This window comes from Dipteris shenzhenensis, unplaced genomic scaffold (assembly GCF_047967505.1).
Source record: "Dipteris shenzhenensis isolate YYH24624 ecotype China unplaced genomic scaffold, Dip_SZ_1.0 scaf0585, whole genome shotgun sequence".
Taxonomy (NCBI): domain Eukaryota; kingdom Viridiplantae; phylum Streptophyta; class Polypodiopsida; order Gleicheniales; family Dipteridaceae; genus Dipteris; species Dipteris shenzhenensis.
This window is the reverse complement of record NW_028239891.1, coordinates 35,458-45,885: the sequence shown is the minus strand read 5'-3', so window position 1 is coordinate 45,885 and position 10,428 is coordinate 35,458. Positions and strand designations below refer to the sequence as shown.

General features: G+C 54.2%; 1 pseudogene; it reads right to left on the bottom strand.

The window, feature by feature from the left end:
- Positions 1 to 1,781: 1,781 nt before the first annotated feature.
- On the bottom strand, positions 1,782 to 5,357 carry LOC147878076 (uncharacterized; annotated as a pseudogene).
- Between the last annotated feature and the right edge of the window lie 5,071 nt (positions 5,358 to 10,428).

Here is a 10,428-nt window from a genome sequence, read left to right as displayed (position 1 = left end):
TCCCTAACCCTAACCCTAACCCTAACCCTAACCCTAACCCTAACCCTAACCCTAACCCTAACCCTAACCCTAACCCTAACCCTAACCCTAACCCTAACCCTAACCCTAACCCTAACCCTAACCCTAACCCTACGAGTGTTTAGTAAGAGTAATACTACGGCTATTATAGAATATAGTATTATAAAGATCGAACTCTAGTAAGAAAGGAGAAGAGGGGGCGCGGACTCCTAGCTGATATAAATAGTAGGCCGCACTAAATAGCGCGGAACGCGTAGGGAAGCGTACGGAAGGAACAGGGGGGGTAATATAAAGGGCGGTACCCTAGTTAGTTAGTACTAGTATAGCTAGTACTTCGTACGCGGTAACTAACCCCTTACACGCGGAGTTCCACGATAGATAGATCTCCTCTTTATCGAACTTATTAAGTACCAAACCCCGCGGGACCCTTTATATATACATCGCTCTTCCGTAATAACTATATATATAATTCCCCTTACTCTATTCTAAATCTAAAGTAAGACTTACTATATCTCTACTATACTCTTAGTAGCCGCTAGTATATAGATCGAGGATTATAAGAGTATATTACTACTATAAGTTACTCCCTATTAGGCGCTTAATACTAGAATAGCTTATTAATCTTCTAACGGCCCTAGTAGGACACCTTTCTATTTAGGATACTAAGCTCTATATATTTTAGATAAGAATTTTAATAAAGAATAAAAAAAAACTAGCCGTAAGCTAACTACTAAGACGCGAGCTAAATAGTAACGGTGATACTATTAGTATTATATTTATAGTCTATCTAGTAAAGTTATACTATTTCTTAGCTATATTACTACTATTTACTTACCTATAGTCTATAAATGAATAGCCTCTAAGCTAATAATATATAACTTATGGCCGGCAACCAGCCGTCGATTTGTTCGCTTTGGGTCGATAACGCTAGCTAGATATGTCTACACGAGAGGCTCCGCGGCGCATCTCACTCGGTAAGCTAATCGCGACGGATCGTGCGCTAAGTCGTAGCGCTCGGACGAGGGGTTTTATAACTAGATCCGGCGCGCCTAGGTGTGTTTACGTTGTGCATCAGCAGTTTTCCTCACCACAGCCTATAGCGAAGGCCTCAACGACGCAGTCGTCTGCATCTCTTTGCCCATCTTTCCTTTCAAGCCGCTGATAGTAATTATGAGGGGCATCTTGGTCGGCTGTGCCCTACTTACCGCGGTGTACGCTGCCTCGCCGCAGCAGATAGCTCGACGCGACTGCAACGCGGACGATTGCGAGCGCGCTGTGCGTTTTCCAACACTTCTAAGTGTGAGCAACCCGCGCTGATATTGTTAGGTCTTCGGTACCCGATTCTCTACTCGCCCAGCCCAAGGCTCGGCTGATTGCTCGTCCTTTTTTAGGACTACGGTCTACCCTTGCTCCGCGTACGATACATTTGCGACACTTACAAGACCTCGAAACTAACGTATTAGTATGACGACTACTACGGTGACAACGACCAGTACAGTTGGGACCACGACAGCATATTTCACGTCAAGCTCGACTCTCGGCACGTCCACTGTCATCGTCAGTCCCACGTCCGCGGTCACCAGCACCATCAGCATTCCCACCCTAGTTACGCCTACGGTTACAACAACCTCCGTCTCCACCCAGACCATTACGACAACGACGACTGTCGTATCCACAATGAACGCAAAGCGAGATCTCGCCCTCGAGCCCCGCGACGGGACAGCTTGCCCTGCCGCGACCGCCACAGCGTCCAATGTGCCCGCCTACGCATCCTCATGCTCAGGTCCGGTCCGCTTCTCGTCGGTCTGCGCCTGCCGCGGCGGGTTCAGCCATGTCACCACGACCCTCGCGTCAATCACCGTGACCAGCACGAGCACCAAGGTAGTATCGGTAACAGCTTCCACGACGATTAGCTCGACCGCCTTAGTTACGGCTCCCGTGACCTCCACCTCCGGCGTCCTCTCAACAGTCCTCACGACTATCACAAGCACCCAAACCGGCCCGGCAAGCACGACAACCTTCTTCTCCACAACCACTATCACCTCAACATACACGTCGACCTATACCTACACCCCTATCGACACGTCTAACTTTGTGACCTGCAACAGCCCCAGTCTCTGCGGCGGGACCATCTACGGATGCACGGGCGGTTGCGGCTGTTGGGCAGACACGGAGGGGTCGACCTTCTGCGGTAAAGTACCGCCAGGCACCGGTGCTAACCAATGCTTCACGAGCGATGACTGCCCCAAGGGCTGGTTCTGCGCTATTGGAACGTGTCAGGGAAACCTCTGCCTGGACGGATTAGTGTGCGGGGCCGGTTCAAATGCCAGGATGCTGTTTCGGCGGATGGGGTAGGGAAGCGGACGCACAGCTCGTCCCACGTGGGTGGAGGAGAGGACAGACATTCGCAGGCAGCGCTATTGACAGGGACAAGCTAATACTGGCAGCCCCCCCTGCCACGGGCACGCGAGTTGCTTTGGTCGGCACAACGTCGAAGACCCGGAGAAGCATCTGTGATCGGTTCTGTCGCGCTGTGAAAAGTTCGATAGATCCTCCGTGACTGTGCAAGCATACCCGCTGCTCTATCATGTTCAGTCTTCGAAGGAGAGCGCGACGGGCCGGTCCTGATTAACGACAGATGGAAGGAACAGCTGTGAAGGATTGGAACTAGCGGGATAGAAATACAGCTATCGCTCACGAGAAGCCTCGTTCATTTTAGCCCTCAGCTTCGCAGTCGTAAAGTTATCACTATGCTATCTTTGCGCGATCGTAATTTCCCAAGAGATTCAGACTACTCTCATCCTTATGCTTTCAGCTCCACAGACCTCCCCGCATCGAGAGCTCCGGAGCCAAAAGCGCCCGTTTGTCCGATGGCCTCCTGCTCAATGATGTCGGCAACAATCTCGAGGAAGCTCGCGATTACCTGCGCGGCTGTGAAGGTCAGGTCCGTTGCGGGATCTTTGGGCGTGTTCTGTACGGGTGCCTCCTTATCCGTCCCCGCCTGCCTCAGGGGAATTTCCTTCGGTAGGCCGACAAACGGCACATCCCTCTCAGTGATGTCCGCGGGGCCGACGAGCTGTTGAATTGCCGTTGCGTAGCCTGTAAACTTCCATCCGGGCTCATGGCTGCCTTGCAACTCCAATGTCTCGAGTAGCTGATAGACTGCCCGCACTGCGGATTCGATTGCGCCGCAAATCCAGCCGTGGTGCGCAGAGGCGACTTCGCCGATGAAGAAGAGCCAGCCACTCGGCTTGATGATCTCGGGCCCACATTTGGGAGAACTGACCAGGGCCGAAGTAGCCGAAGGCTCCGAGCATGTTCGGATCGTGATACCAGTCATATGCGTAGTGCGTCATGTATTCCTCCTTAAGCTGGTTCAGCAGGCGGCCGTAATCATTCTCGTCCACGGCGTGGAGGCGCGCAAGGTTCTGAAGCATTAGGTCTCTCAGCTGTGCTTCGCCGGCCGGGGACTCCGGGTGAATCAGTCCACCAAGGCGCTGCGCATCCTGCGCCCACGAGTAGCTGCACAACAGGACCATAGGCGCGTCCTTGTCATCGTCGACATTGTAGGACGGGTAGACGCAGACGCGGAGGGGTAGATCAGTTCGGCCCAAGCCGCCCTTTGCAATGTTGTATGGGGGCTTCATCCACCATCCGGTTTTGAACTTGATGCCGACCTTACACGAGGCACCGTAATTGAGTGAGCGGATCGCCTGCTTGGTGCCGTAGTTGAGATCCGCTTTGGTGAGGTCCATCTTCTGCAGGGCGCCCAGGGTGGTAGAGTTGAATACAGTAAAGTACGAGCGTTGCTCAATCGCAGGCCGGAGATGTACGTCCTGCTGCTGCTCCTTTGTTAAGCCATGCTCGATTGTCAGATTGATGTTGCCCGAGACGCGGTCGTTGACAATGGCGGTGACCTTGCACATCGTCTCAGGCTTATTGCCCGCGAGCTTCTCAACCATCTTTGTGGCGATCTGTTGAGTGCCGCCATCTACGGTATGCATTAGCAATCGTATATGATGACTTAAGAATGCGACGACTTGCCGATGCACCACCAGTAATCATTCGAGTTGTCGACTCCTTTCGGTGGATCGAAGTCCAGCTCTTCAAGTACGGTCTCGGCCAGCGATTGATTGTACCAGCCGGTGGCGCTACCGGGAATTAGTTGATGACTAGTCGTTGAAGCGAACACTTACAGTGCAAAGGTCTCGAGCCACTCTATCGTGTTGAAGTTGTAGCCCATTCCCTTTGGCTTTGCTTCCCGGAGATACTGGCGAGTCGACATCTCGTCTGCCGCCATGAGTGCATCCCACCCCTTGTATCCAGACGAGCCGGGAGTCCAATCCTTAGGTGGCACATCGTTCTTGGTCCGGGCATCCATGTCGTTGCGGAGACCGGTGACAAAGTCCTCGATTGCGTAACCAATGATTTTATTGGGATCCTGTTTGATGAGACTGGGGACGGTATCAGCGATAATCCTGTTCCGCCTGAACCCTTCGCACTCACTCTTGCGGGATCTCACGTTTCTCGATTTCTTCCGGCGTGCCCTTGACCCAGCTGTTGACCTTGAACGGATCGGCCTCACCCTTTGGGTTGTACTGGGCATACGTGCCAACGTGGCGAACATCGTTGTAGTAGCTTGGGCAGACGCCGTTGGGGGCAGCCTGGTCGAGGAAGTAGTATCGTCGCAACTTGCCCACGCCTGTTCCTTCCGTAATGCCAAGAAAGTTGAACAGACGGAATGTCCTAGCCATTGTTCAGTGCCTGAAACATTGCGTGTATTGCCACCGGTGTCCCTCGAACCTACCTTTCCATGACCTGATTTTTGGGGAATCTCATGGCTCCCACGTCGTAATAGTTATGCTCGCATTTCTTAGGTACGACCAGGCCGGGCTTAGCCTCCTCCTCCGGGAAGTAGTATGAATACCAATCTACCGCCCACTCTTTCCTTCCCAGCAGCTTCGAGAATGTCATATTCAATCTTGAGCTGGCCCTTTGAGTTTGCATTGAGCAGTCAATCAGTAGAGCGGTGAAGATGCCCGAGACGCCGGCGCCGACGATGCCGACCTTGAACTTGCCATCCTCCTTCGGCTTGGGGCCGAAGGCGAGCTGGCCGACATTGCTGGCAATCTGTCGCAGCGGCTGCCCCTCGTGAATGGGTTTACTTCGCAAAAGACCTCCGAAACCTGCTGGACCGGCGGAGGGGCACTAGAACCTTGAAGTTCCTGTAGCTTTTTGGTGACCGTTTCAACGTCCTTCTCAAGAGACCTGCGTGACAGATAGCGCGCCCACTGGTACTTGTAATCGCCGGCTTTGTCGCCTGCCGTAGCACCGGACATGGTTGATCAGGTATGGACTAGGATTAGGGGGAGTGGGGAGTGCGGATCAGTTTTCGAACTCGGGCGGAGGAAAGAAGCCCGATATAAAAACAGTGTTTCGGGCTTTATACTGGTCTTCAAGTCAGCACGGGCAATGAGTGAAATCGTAACAGGCTTGCAGCTGCGTTCGGCTACATGACCCTGCAGGACACATACGCTCCGCTTTGCACGGCAGCTCACCCAATCGAGCCCACGTGTGCCCAATGGAACATGATTTGGGCGACTAGCACGACGAGCAACCCCGCACATGGCCTTTGTTCAGCTCAGCCCCCGACAAAGAAGCGGTGGGATGTCTACGGAGCTGAGGCTGCCTGCTGCGGTGGAGGTCGTTCGCGCACCGTGGCGTAGCTGAAGACGGGTTTCGCCGATGATACTACAAGGCTACGACATCGGCACGCCGTTTGACTTGCCTGCGTATCGCTGGTCCGGACAAGTGGGATGCCTTGGTGAGGGGAAGGGTCGAGGTTGTGCATTTCAGCTCATGCAGGTGCGGCATCGCCGGCAAATGGGAGCCAGGGCCCGGCCCGCCCGCCTGTGAAGCTGAGGGTGTGGACGGGGTGCGACTCTGCCCTTCGGTGTCCCGTCGTGCCCGTCTGATGGGCATCCCCGATGTCGAAGGTTGCTCAATTCGCACTCTCGCTGACTATCTGCGATATCTGCGATCCGAAGCTGGGCTTCTCGCTTCAAAGCTTCGCCCAGTCTCTCTCATGCACGTATGTCGGAACCAAGTCCGCGACCGATGTCACTCTTCCCCGGGTCAGGACAGCCGGTCGATCATCTCGAGAAGGAAAAGGGTGATGGCACCAGGAAGTTCGCAAAGCGGATCGTCTGAACTTTGCGCCTTCCATGCTGCGTAATCTCACGTGTTGTGGTTTAGCGAAGTCTGTTGTTCGAGTTGCGTCAGCGGCGCACAGGTGGTGAGAGCACGCGTACTCGAGACGCGTCAAACCCGATCTTCTCAGCCACGTATCGGCGAGCAACGTCGCATTGTGTCCAACACCTAGAGAAATTTCGCAATTCAGAATGTCCCTCCGCGAAGCCTCGAGTATGGCCCGAAAAAGCGTGCGCTCGCCGAGACAGACGGCAACAGCCCGCGTCCTGCCAAGCGGGCCTCCTCCAGCAAACAGGCTGCTGAAGTCAACAAGAGCAAGGATGGTCCGGTGGCTGACTCGAAGACCAAGGGCGCTGCCAAATCCAATAAGAAGGCCCAGGGGCAGGCCACTGCTGATAGTGCCGCTGATGAGGTCAACGAAGGCGAAAGTAACGCCGGCAAAAGTGTGTTCGCATCGTCAAAGTGCACATAGCCCTTGCTAAGTATCGCAGGATGTGCCCATCCACAAGCGCCCGCCGTACACTTACGTCTGCGTGCCGAAGCTCAATCACTTCGGCGACCCGTGCGAGGAAGAGGATGAGGAGGAATCCGAGGCGGATGAGGGCGACGACAAGTACAACCAGCTCCCCCTCCGCCCACCCGGACTGGCCCTACACGATGATGGCGTCCACCTGGGTTCGATTTGCCGATCTCGGCCGGCTGGGCAGCTACACGAACCCGGACAACTTCGGCATGTACATCTACAACGACTTCCAGCCTACGGCCTTTTTGAGCTCATGGACGACGTGCTCGAGGACATTGTCGTGGCCGAAAAGGCAGCCGACTGGGATAAGATGTGGTCGCTCCTAGCGGCGCTGATGCACTGGAACGAGGTCGATCCGGACTGGGCCAATAGCGACGACGGGCCACGGACGGACGAGGCCATGGCCGTCATTGGCTTCGCTGTGCTGACAGCGCTCGAGCATATGTGGCGCGCGGGGGAGCTCAAGCCGGACTCGAAGTACAAGGACCTGGGGCTGGTGCTCGCCTTGTACGTAAGGTGGTACTCCACCGCCGGCGAGTACGGCTACGACCTGGCCGAGGATGCGGGCCTGTGCGGCTTGATGCAGGGCTACGCGGCCAAAGCCGGCCTCGACCTTACCCAGCAGGGCATTTTGGGGTTGGACAATGTCGGCAAGGGGTCTAAGCATGAAGTTATCGAGGTAAAAGACTCGGAGGTGGAGGATCGGTGGGACTGGCGCAGCAAGGCAAGTCGAACGGGCGTCTGGGCTGGTGACCGGTGCAACTAACGGATGGCTGTAGGTCAAACAGTACGAGCCCCGCGGCGGCGATCAGTACAACATTCTGCTCATGTCGCGCGCCGAGAGGAAGAAGTACGCTTTCGACAAGAAGGACCCGCTTGCTAAGTTCCCAGTCAAAGACTTGCGGGAGGGCAATATCATGCTGGCTTGATCTGGCTCGGCTCTGGACAACTCTCTTGTATTAGTACTTCGTTACGTTTCTTGGGGCGGTGGTGTGTTCAAAAGTCAGGCCCTTGGTCCATGAATGAGACTTGTGCCTCCAATTTCCGTGTACGATATACGCCCGGCAACCTGTAGTAGTCGATGTAGCCTGAGAGGTACCCAAAGCAGTCACAGAAGATATCGCCGTCAAATTGGTCTTCACCCATCTCCCCGAACTTCTTGGTAAGCATCTTGCAGGTCGACGGATTGTTGTTCATGAAGCGACGCACAAATACCCGGTGTTTGGCAAACGTACGGTGCTTGTAGAAGACATGGGCATCTATGCAATCGCTACGAAGTTCCTTAAATTCGTTCGAATCAAATGGCGGTGGAACGAGGTCGCTGTCTTGATAACATGCAACGATGACTTCATCGACCGTGCGACTACTGTGGGTAAGCATGTGGTTGCAGCGGATGTACTGATCGAGGAGGTCGAGGAAATCTGCGCTGAACTCTTGCTCCCTTGCACAAATCGCAGACGTCCTAGCGCTGTTCTCGTCCCACAGCTCCTTACGTCGGGCGACGGTATAGATACCATGCATAGAGGAGCTTGAGGGTACAAGTGGATACATCTTGACCCAGTTGGCTACATCATTTGGCGCATTCGAGTGGTGGAAATGATTCGGGGACCCAAGATCAGGGTCAATATTTCGGAGATGGGAAGCTGCTACTGTGGCAGATTGCTCTAGGTCATTCTAAACGGATGTTGATGGGTCTTTCTTGCCTTCTCCGCACAAGAGGAGTCACGTTGGCAAGCCGGCGAGACAGCTACCTCGGCACTTACAAGAGGGATGGCAGTGCTGGCGCTGAGCACATTTCGACTGAACGGCTCAACAGGGCGATCTGAGAGAGACCGTTCGCCGGAAGGTGAACTCTGCAAGCCATTCCGATGAGCGGCAAGCGACGATCCTCCGATGGTGTGCTCGTTGAGATCTGAGGAGTCCGAAGACGTTTCTTGACTTAGAGACTGGACACTGCGCTGCTGTTCGTTGCCGTCACACCTATCGCTATCGTCGCCAGTACCACTCCGGTGGCCGGAAGAGTGCTGTCCAGTACGGTCATCGCTGCACTGGCGAAAGCAATGTTTGCACGGTATGGAGATGCTCACTGCGGATCGAGCCGTCATGAACTGGAAATGGCGAGAAAAGAGGCAATCGAGAAGGACTGAGAAGGGGTCGAAAGGTGAAAAGATAATGCTGGAGGGCCTTCCCCAAGTCGATAAGCACCCCGAGGTGCTGAATGGCGGTGCCTATGTTGCTGTCTGATGGACTACCTGCTGTCCTCGTGTTTGGGGGCCCATGCCGGTGTTGACGCAGGCAACGCATCCCAGACAATAGACAGGCAAACGCCCCGAACACCACGATGCAGATTGAGCGTATGACTGCAGCCGTTGTCCTGTGCGGATTGTCGCAGGCAAGCATTAGAGGCAGGGCCACACCGCACGATTGGGCGCAACGGTGTGGTAGTCCGGGTTCGCGTTCTGGTGGTCTGTCGCCGAAGGCAATCGATGAAAGCAGTTTCTCTAGACACCGTGTAATTTGCCAAGGCCAAAGATGTGGGTCAAACTTTTTGGTCTTCATCCCCCTAAGAGCTTTCGTTCTCATCAAGCTTTTTGTTCCATGAGGGATGTTGGGCGTGGACTCCTCTGTCTGATAGTTCAAGCTTACCAACAGAATACATGGACATAGACTAGCTTGCAGACTCGCGTTTATTGACCAGCCTGACCGAGGAGCTCAAGGCAGAGACGTCCTCCCCAGTAGCTACTGGGGTTGGATTGTTCGTAGCGTGTTTGTACACGGCATTTTGCGAGTTGCCGGGAAATCCTCTGACGGTAGTCGGTTGCAGCGCGTTGAAAATCTCATTCTGGCTATGAGACGACCGTGGGCCTTGAGCATCAAGCAAGGAATGGCGCAACTTGCAATCGTAGACGCGTGACGATGACAAACATGCTTTGACTCGACTTACTCGTTGCCTGCGAAGTTTGACTTGAAGGCGAAAAATCGACTTCTCATCGAACGCTTCAGTACGATGGCCGTGCTTGGAAACCGGTGAAAAGCGCACCCACCTGCTTGGTCGGGTCTCCGATACGTGATGATTCCTCGTCCACCCTCTGCGCAACGCAGACAACTACGGGCGTTTAGCCCAGGCTGAGCCGACCAACTTGCAAAGCACAGTATGATTTTGCATATATGACAAGCCGGGCATTGCTTCGGAGTAGAAGAAGAGGGCTGCTTGAAGGAGTAGTGGTTGAGGTCTGAAAGCCTATATTGACTACTCCCAATTTGGGAGATGGTGCAGCGACGCTTCATTTGCAATGTGCAAGTCTTTGTCGGGCAAGACCGTGAATCGTGAAATATAGAAGACTCATCGGCGGTTAGCAATATGTCATCGGCACCGGCGCAAACCCATTCGGCGATGTCTTTCGACCTCATTGGACGAGCGGCAATACACTTCTCGGCGGCCATCCTCGATTAAGCTGACGCGTTTCCACGCCTCAGCGAAGCTTCGCGTGTTGTTCGCGCAGATGCTGCAGCCTCAGCACCACGGGGTGCCATGCTGAATACCACCGTGTGACCCGCAGGGACGAAGGAGGCGACTCAAGCTTGAGGTTAAGTTGAAAATATGAATTTTGATAATAAATATCGTATCAAAAACCCCCAATGAAACGAAATCGATGTCGTCCGCTGGGACTGCTGTG